This window comes from Gambusia affinis, linkage group LG13, assembly GCF_019740435.1.
Source record: "Gambusia affinis linkage group LG13, SWU_Gaff_1.0, whole genome shotgun sequence".
Classification (NCBI taxonomy): Eukaryota; Metazoa; Chordata; class Actinopteri; order Cyprinodontiformes; family Poeciliidae; genus Gambusia; species Gambusia affinis.
The window spans coordinates 2,755,785-2,765,239 of record NC_057880.1 but is presented as its reverse complement, the minus strand read 5'-3'; positions in this window follow the sequence as shown (position 1 = coordinate 2,765,239).

Below are 9,455 nucleotides of genomic sequence, written 5' to 3'. Positions count from 1 at the left end.
AATGGACCCAACAGACTCTGAAGGTCTTCAAAAGACCATGTGGCTCAACCTGGCTCTGCCCAGAGACACTTTGAGGTGGCCACAAATTGTCTCATTGCCCTGCCGAACTGGTCTCCTCGTTTTGGACTTAACGGAGCTGATGGAGGAGGCGGATTGGCACAGCTGGGCAGCTCTGGCAGTGCCCCACAAGCCAGATATCCCGGTCTTCAGCTCCAGTCACCCCTCCGTCCTCAGCACTAGCTACAGCTTAAGCCCAGTAAGCGGACCACCTGCCCCGGTAAGCAGGCCAAGAAATTCCCCGGCATCTCCCAGTGCTCCGTCCGAGCTTCTCAGTGCTCTGCTGGCAGCTAGCCTCTAAGAGCCCGAGCACATACCTGTGCAGCCTGCCAGTGCTCCGGGTCCTCCTGTTGGTGCTCTGGAGCTTCCTCGTGGTTCCAGCCGCCCTCTGCCGCCTCTTTGTGGGTTCGTGTGGCTTCCTGGCTATCCACCCATCACTCTTTGCGTGTCCTTCATATTGTTTTGGTCTACAACAGTAAAATGACTGAGTGGTTCATCTCATTTCTCTTGGTTCATTATAGACTGCTGCTCAGAGCAGCATACAGTTAGTCTATGCTAGAATCTGGGTGACATTGTGAATCAATATCTCACATTTTATTAGAGTTTAAAATGAAAACCTTAAAAAAAGATTATGTTACTTTGATACTGCTGAGCACTAGCTGTTCATTTGAAAAGTTACATTTAATGTAAAGGGTGAAATCTAACTTAATTTCATACTTTCATTTCTCTTACAGAAGACAATTAGTACCAGCATATGTAAATAACATAGCCTCCCCTGAAATAATGAAAAAAGGGCTAAATGTGAGGAACTGGAGTAAGAACTTCAATTGTCTCTTATTCTCTTAAAGTACCTTTTATGAATGAATTTTAACATTTTTGCCAACATTCACATTCACCTGTGTGTGATATTGCCTCAACACACAGATGTTCTACTGATCCGGAAAGATGACTTAGTTTTAATGTAAACATTGACAATGTACTTAAGAAACTAGCATTTATTTTCTTATTTTGCCAGTAGAAAAAAAAAAAGAAAAAGTATATATATATATATTTATATAGTTTTTTATTTATTTATTTACTTATTTTACAATAGTTGCCTCATATAACTGGCATTCCTCTTTGTCCTGTCCATTAATCAGTTAAAGAACTACTCAGCCTTCAAATGTCTGCCTGCAACATTCAAATTTTCTCAATAACTGCATGAATGACTGAGTAATTTTAGTAATAAAAGTGACGTCACCATCTGACTCTGATGAAAAGCTGTCCCAAGGGCCGGTGTTGGTGTGTAGCAGAAAAGACAAATGATGTAAGAAGAATCAAAATAAAATCAAAATGGAGATTGCTGTGTTGTCTTAAAATTGTTGTGTGAACTTTAGCAAATTATTAAGAAAAGAAATACAAATGACCATATTCCACTGAATCTTGCTTAAAACCAAAGGTTCAACAAGCTGAGCAAGTTCAGTGAGCCGTCTTCAGCTTTAATCTGCTGCTTTTTGCCTGACTCTCAAATGTGACATTTTCAAATTAAAGTAAAATTATAATGATGAAAATGACAGAGATCAGAATAAGAAACTGCAGTCAGGCATGAGGAAAAACACACTGCAGTTCTTTGATTTAGGCAGAATCCGAATTGCAGTCACCTCAGTGGTAATGATGGTTCTCATCATAATCATCATATGATTAAGAATGTAAATGCTGTTGTCTTTCTAGAAATGTAAACCTAGAAACAACAATATAATAAATAACTTGTGAGATTTGTATTTTACACCACAACAGATTACTGTGTGGAAGACTCTCATAACATTATGTAGGTACTTTCCCCCCTGTCGGTTTTGATTTTTCTCCCTTACAAGAAAATGAATAGTTACTAATAGTGAAGTAGAGGTAATGCTTACATGTTACTGAATCCACCAACTATCAGACCTCCCCTTCACAATATGACTAAGTACTTGGTGATGACTCCTTCGTTGGAACACACAGCTACAAGACATTTGTTATTTTTGGTCACCAGGGTTTGGATTCAGGAGGGTTTCCAGACTGCAGTCTGGCTCTGTTACTCAATGACTCAACAGCCACTCCTTCTTTGGCTTTCAAGTATGTTTTGGGTCATTGTAATTCTGGAATGTCTGTGACCCATTTTCAGTGTTCTGCTTCAGAGAAGTAGTTTCCTGTCTAAGATGTTGGTCTGTGGCCTCGTCCATTGACCCCTTCATGTTTAGAAATGTACGACCTAATCAGAAAAACAGACCCAGAGCAAAATGTTTATGTTCCAAAAGCCTTTTTGCAACGTAGTTTTACAGCAATACTTTTAATAGGTAAAACTTAAATTATATGTCCGTTTTCATGAGGATTTCTGCAATTCATCATGCAACATATAAACGTTGCATGACCAAATCGAGTCTATTACTGACATATTTCATCCAAAGTCCTGTTCACTCAAATATCACCTGGAAAATCTTAATGATGCTGAAAAATGTTTCTGAATGGACAGTGTTTTTAGCAGCAGTTTTCTAACATAAAAGCCTCTTCATAGTTAATGTACGGTAATGACTACACTTTTTCTTTGGAGATAATGTTGGATATGCTGCCAAGTTTGCAAAATATGAGCATTAAAGCCGTACAGAAGTTTGGGCCATCATTTCTCCACAGTGATGTGAGTCACCACAGTGGCTCCCTGACATTCGTGAGAGTTTGGAGAAACAGCTAAAATCTGTTATTACTTGAGACTCCCTCTAAAAATGGGATTTACTGCCTATTTTCATAATTTAAACACCAAATATAACTTAATATGCATTAATTCAAGCAGTGAAAATCCTTATTAGAACAACAGCAGAAGCTAATATCTGTAATTTTCCTTGTCACTGCTCTACAGCCTTCTGGACTGTCCACTCTTCCAATATCCAGGGTGTCTGCAGATTTTGTCGTAGCAGGACTATTTAATCTCCTGTACAGTGTGTAGTTGGTTTTCTTTGTTTTTTATCACAGGAGTTTTTTGTCAGCCAAAAGTTTGAATCATCTTCATTTTGTACTGTGACGGGATGCAGTTGAGGCCAGCACTAACCGGGTGCTAACATAACCTTCCTAGCTTATGTCAATGGTACAAGTAAATTTATCACCAGTTGACTGGACGATGTTTGTCTTTGCCATTGGCTCACTTCTGTTGCCAATCTATACAACAACACATGCTTTCTGAATAAAAAGGTTCAACACAGTGGGGATTAAGGATTATGCTCTGTGAGAAGCACATAACTGGTGCCAGGAGACACAAACCTTAGAAGTTTTTAAAGTTCCAGTCTAGTCTCAAACTTCATTTTAGCAGGGATCTATAATCTTTCGTCCATCAGTATTGATAAGACCTCACATTAGTCAAAACAACAACAACAACAAAAGATCTTTACTACAAATAGAAGCACAATAGAGTATTATGGAGGGCCAAACAAAAAAAGATTAAAAAATAAAATGACAAGAATCAAGTCATTACACAGAATTAGGAGAATGAACTCGCACAAGAATAGGCATAAAATTGTAAGAATGGCCACAATATGTTGTCATACAAGATTAACAAACTGAAAGCTTTGAAAAGGTGACAAAATGAACTTAATTGAATCTTGAAGGAATCTTCTCCAGGTGTTTCCTGCTGCAGCATATTTCCAAGTAAGAAGTATTTTCTTCTCTTGTTGATGAACCTCCAGTTGACTTGGTCTGATTCTGTATTCCTCATGGTGCAAAAAAGCTGTTTCAAACACTCCAGATTGTGTATACCATAACAAAGTGCATGGTGTTATGATTCTGCAAAAATCTTGTGCTTCAGGGTGTGAATACATTTGTTTAGGTTAACATTTGTTTACCCTCCAGAGGGTTATGTAGAGACAGAAATAACATAGGGATGACAGAATGTTGGGGGAAAAAAACAGCAAACTGTCAGTCACATGTGACTGTGGCCTAGAAAACAAATAGGATAATAAGTTAACAATAAAAAGAGCTACAGAAAAAAAAGAAGCTGTAGAAAAGGCAGTACCTTGGAAAACAGAACATGACTGTGTAAGACTGAGTGATAAAGTATAACAGCATCAGAAATGAAATGCTGATTGCCTCTGGACCTCTTCGAATATTAATCCAAATGCACAATGAAAAGATCTCATCACAATTACACTTTGGCCAGTGAATCATTATGAAACAGAATGGATTTTTGCATTTAGATTGAGGTTTGGGGTTTATTTCTCTACTGAGGTTTATTCTGGTATTGGTTCTGATGCCTGGTGAGGTGATTTCGGCTGTAGAGAACATTTACATCAGTGCCTTGTTTCTTAGTAGCAGTAAAGTCTTGTCTCCCTGTGGTATATAGTTTGCCTTGCAAAAGTATCTACACCCCATGAAGTGCTTCCCATTCTGTATTCTAGCATCTTCATATGTCAAGATTTCTTTGCAAAATATCTTAAAGGTGACTAATTGTGTTTATAAAGAGTCCTTGTAAACATTTGATCTGATACTGCCAAGAGTTGTTTTTCCATATTTGCTCTTTGTACGTGGCGCCCTCGGTGTATTCATGTTTTTGCAGTGAACACTTTTTACAAGGTGAGGCGATTAATGTTCAGATACTAAGTATCTGTAAGTATCATTTGAAAAATGCAATCAAATATTTCATTAAGGAGAAGGTACATGTCTAACCATTAGTAATCATGGAAAAAATGTCCCACCATTATATAGCCTGGCATGTACAGAAAAAAACTGTTTTTTTTTGTTGTTTTTTTTACCTTTTTAAGTTTGTTCAAGTGTAAGGGGAAACACTGTTTATGACATAGTGGTATAAATTATTTGGAATGAATTCACAGAAAGTCAGCAATTTGATCAACACATCAGGAGGGAGGCTGGACGAAGGTAGCCAATTACAAATTGTGCACATTCCCCTGTCTATGAGCCCTGGACAGATGTGTAACATTGACAGACATTAGCTTGACTTGAACAAGAAGAAATCATACCTGAACTGGCAAAAGCAACTTAGGAAAACAATCAGAATCAGAATTCGGGGTTTAGGGGTCTTTGATGATGCTGCAGACTCTCCAGAGAGCTGGAGCTGGTACCCAGTGGTGAGGTCAGGTGGGATCCTACTCTCACTCTCTGGGAGCGGTCTGTCAGGAAGTCCATGATTCATGATTCAGCAGCAAATCCATCACTCTGTTCAACACTCCCATCCCTCACTTCCAATGTCCATCACAAGGCCTCCAGTGATTAAGTGATGTAGTTGCAAAGAGTGAATAGGTGAAAAACTTCCTATTTGGTCGGATCTGATCAGTGGATCTCCTTCTACATATTTGTTGTGTCACCTACAGTATGTACATAGTATGTGACTAACTGCAAATTGGAATTTCTGTCACTTTCTTTCATCAGTGACTTTCCTTCTGCCACTTTTTCTAGAAGGTTCAAATTTGTCAAGTGCACAACAAAATGGCTTTCCTGTCCACAGATTCTCCTCTTGAGTTGTGAACCTCTGAAGCTCCCACAGAGATACCATAAGCCTCTAAGTCTCTGTGACCCTCTATGACCCTATCTATCTGTTAAAGGGTGTGTGGGCATGTGTGTGTGTGGTGTCTTGGTAATTTCACATGGTGAACTAAACAGTTCTTTGTGGGACGTTTAAAGCTCAGAATAATGTTTTGTGACGTAGATTTGCTTTGAAATTCTCCATAACGTTCTTCTTGGGTGTTCCGCTGTGTTCTTCAGTCTTTGTATTGCTGTTCTCTGATGTTCATTGGCAAACCGCTTCGCAAAACAGTTGGATTTATCCTGAAATTAAATTCTACACTTCTGAAGGCGACCGATTGCTGTGGGTTTAATTTGTACAAAACACATTTAGGTTTGTGGTTATAATCTGACGGAATCTTTAAAGTTCAAAGTCTCCAACCTTTGCAAGGGTCTCCAACCTAAGAGCTACGTTGTTGTGCATCTTTCAGTCTTGCTGCAAGAGATCTGAATCTTTATAAAATAAGACTGATGCTTCTTACGTAGCCATGCCAAGGAAATGGGACCACGAGCCAGAGGGCAACTGTAAGTGTGTCTGTTTCTGTGAGTGTGTGCAGGAATGATGGTGTGTCTAAAAAAAAGGGGCAAATGTTCAGATTTTATGTGCATGAGTAAGCCAAGTGGTTTAAAGAGAGGGCACGTTGGGGCCACGTCCATAAATGAGTGAAATGGGAAGGCTTAAGAAATGAACACAAGACAATGCGGCTCTGTCTAAACGCGTGTGAGTCTGTTTAAGAGCGATATGCGAAAACCTGTGTGTAAACGGTGAAAATGGGCGAACATAAACAACGCAATGCAGCGCCGTGTGTGTCTCCGGGTGTAAATCATCAGTCTGTGGGTAGTGAAAGTCTCTTTATTCATTCTGTGACCCACATATGCTCCCCAGAAAGGCCTCATCAAAAGCTTTATTGTCCTCCTCCTCTCCTTCTCTTCACCTCTGTTTTCCTGTCCCTCCGTCCTCCCTCCCTCTTTCCCTTTTCCTCCTTCACTCATTCACTCTCCCCGTCTCTCTTGGGGTCTTTTTATAAGCCAGTCTTGACAGTCTCAGACAAACCTTCCCTCCCACCAACTCCCCCAAACCCCCCGTGCCTCCCGTTGCCCCCTTTTGCTTTCTCGGCTTCCTGAACTCTGCGGTAAAGTGAAACCCTCAGTCGAAGGCTAGCACAAGTAGCGCACACACACACACACACACACACAACCCGTCCACACACACACATATGCAGCGACAGAATAGTGAGAAGTTGACGGCTGCGGTCACTCAGCGTAGAGACCCTACTCCATCTTCCCAACAGCTAGCAGCCAAGAGGTTCCCGTAAGCAGTCTGGATGTGGAGGAGTCCAATTTCAGCAGTTCAGAAATCCAAATTAGGATTTCGGAACTGCTTTTGCAACAATAAAATAACTGCTGACAATTTAAAAGAAATTGTGTTACAGTTGATGAACTTAAGACATCAACATGTCAAAAAGCAAAGATCCATTTTTATCCCAAAAGGGTAGAATATATTAAATTTGCCGTAACAAACTTTAATAATAGATATAGATTTACATTAAAATGTAAGTCAGACCAAAACGAATAATATAAAGTAATGGACGCAATGTCAACACATTTGATTGGCACCAGACATATTTGTGACATAAATCGTACAACCAATTAGTGTAACTCATACTAGTTATTGGATGATGGAGCCCTGAATTTAAGATTATGCACAAAGTGATCATTTACTTCCCCATGCTGAAACCAGATTGTTCTTTGCCAGGTATGTTTCTGAGATCACCATCCTCCATTCCTAGTGTCCCTCTTTACTCTTTTCTGTCCTGCGGGTAAAGCAGAGACACCTTCCTCCCTTCATCTGTTCCAAGACAATCATGATGTGAGTCTCCAAAAAGAATTCCTGAGAAAACAATCTGACCAGAAAGTCACTCCCATAGATTCCTGTTTGTACATTCATATAATTAATCTTTACTGTCTTCTGGTTTCGTCTTGGATACACTGATCCTTCTGATTGTCACACAATAAACATGATCAACTCTTTTGCTCAAAGCTCCTGTAGGAAGTTCTGAAAAAAACAACCTTGGAGTTAGTCTGAAAACTTGACCAAACACACCTGACAGGTTTCTGTCCTTTGATTTGCTTCACTACAGTCGTCCCTCCACATTCCTTCCTTCATTACGTATTCAGTTATATCATCAGAAACAACTCTTTAATGTTAATTTAACTAGAAACAAGTTGTTTGAATATCCCAGATCAATATCAGTTCTTCAAAACATACCTTTTTAAAACAATAAATATGTTCGCTTGAAGATTTCGAAATTCAATCTGAAAGATATTTGGGTTTCTGGGTTGAGTAAGTGGATGAAATGCCATCCGATGGTATGGGATTGTCTTGGTTTCCAGTTTTCTCTAATGGAAGTCAGCTGTGGTGTTTTTCCTGCAAGGAGTGCCGTCGGAATGCCGTCCCCCCCCTCCCCTCCTCCGGGAGGCAGGCCAGTGCAAACAAAATGACAGAATGAGTTGAACAGAGGTGGAAAAAGAACGGAAGGGGAAGAAATCACATCGAGGATCAATTCCAACAAAAACACAGCAGATCTGAGATGGAGGGGGGGAAAGGGTCACTCTGAGGCCTTTTTTACCTTTCTTCACATAAATGGCATTTTCACCGTTATGCCAACACTTTTGTTATAATGTTACAAAACAAATACAGTAACAAAGTTGACACATTCAGATTTCTGGATATAAAATAATTCTGTGTCATATTTTGGATTTTAATGTAAATAACTAGAAATTTAAACCAAAAAACAGCCTCTAAAAGTGGTGATTTAGATTATTAATCTAATTTATTGTTGCTAAATGATCTTGAAGCACAAGATAAGATGATAATAAAATGCTACAATACATTTCATCTGATTGAATCTCTCTCAAAGTCTTATTCAAATACCCACCTCAGTGTTTGAGTCTTCTTTTAAAACTAGACATTTTCTGAAAGTCTAGCTTTAGTGACTTTTGTGTCAAAACAAAAGTTGAATTAAAGGATTTTGAAAAAGGTGTCAGACAGACAAGACGCCCTATTTATTTAAATGTGAAGTTGACTAATAAATGTATAAAAACGTGTTGTTTCTACTTCACTCAAGCAGCTGGTGGCTCATTAGACAGACAGGGAGACATGTAAATGTAAAACCAGTCCCTGTCTGGCAGTGTTAAGGTTAAAATGCACCAGAATATGTTGCTGGTAAAATATCTTTTTTACTTTCTCTAGTACTCCAGTCACATTTGGAATGACAATGTTTTTCTGGGTGTTTGTTAGACTTTCACTGAGTTGAAATGCTGGTTTCCTTGACGTAAGCCCAGTTGGGGTATCCACAGGACCAAAGTACATTCCTGAGGCGTTTGTGTTCCCTGACCTTCACTTCAGTCCTTGTGGGACCTTTTCGCCTCGATGCTGCAGGGTTCTGATGACTGACAGCTTATGTTCCAGTGCATGGTGAGAGACAAAGAGTCTGTGTGTGATTGTTTTCCTTGGATTTCACTTGTGAGGCTTCCACTTCTCTAAAATAGGAAGTCTCTTCTCTTTGGACACCTCCTTCCTGAACCTGTCTATTGATCATTTTGTTCACTTTCTATGTCCTTTACATGTCTAAACCAGCATGTAGGTGTTGTTTCCTCATAAGAGCATAACTGCATACAACCCTGTAAAGTAGTCCTCTTAAAAGAAACAAAAACAGACAAGAGACATTATTTATTGAAATACTGTGAGTAGGTAACCATCAGCTGTTAACAAGGCTGAAGTCAACCTCTGAGATGAAGTTTCCTTTCTATAGTGTCAACCATTTTGACTGAATGTGGACTTCTTTTGATCATCCATAAATTAAAGAAGTAAAATG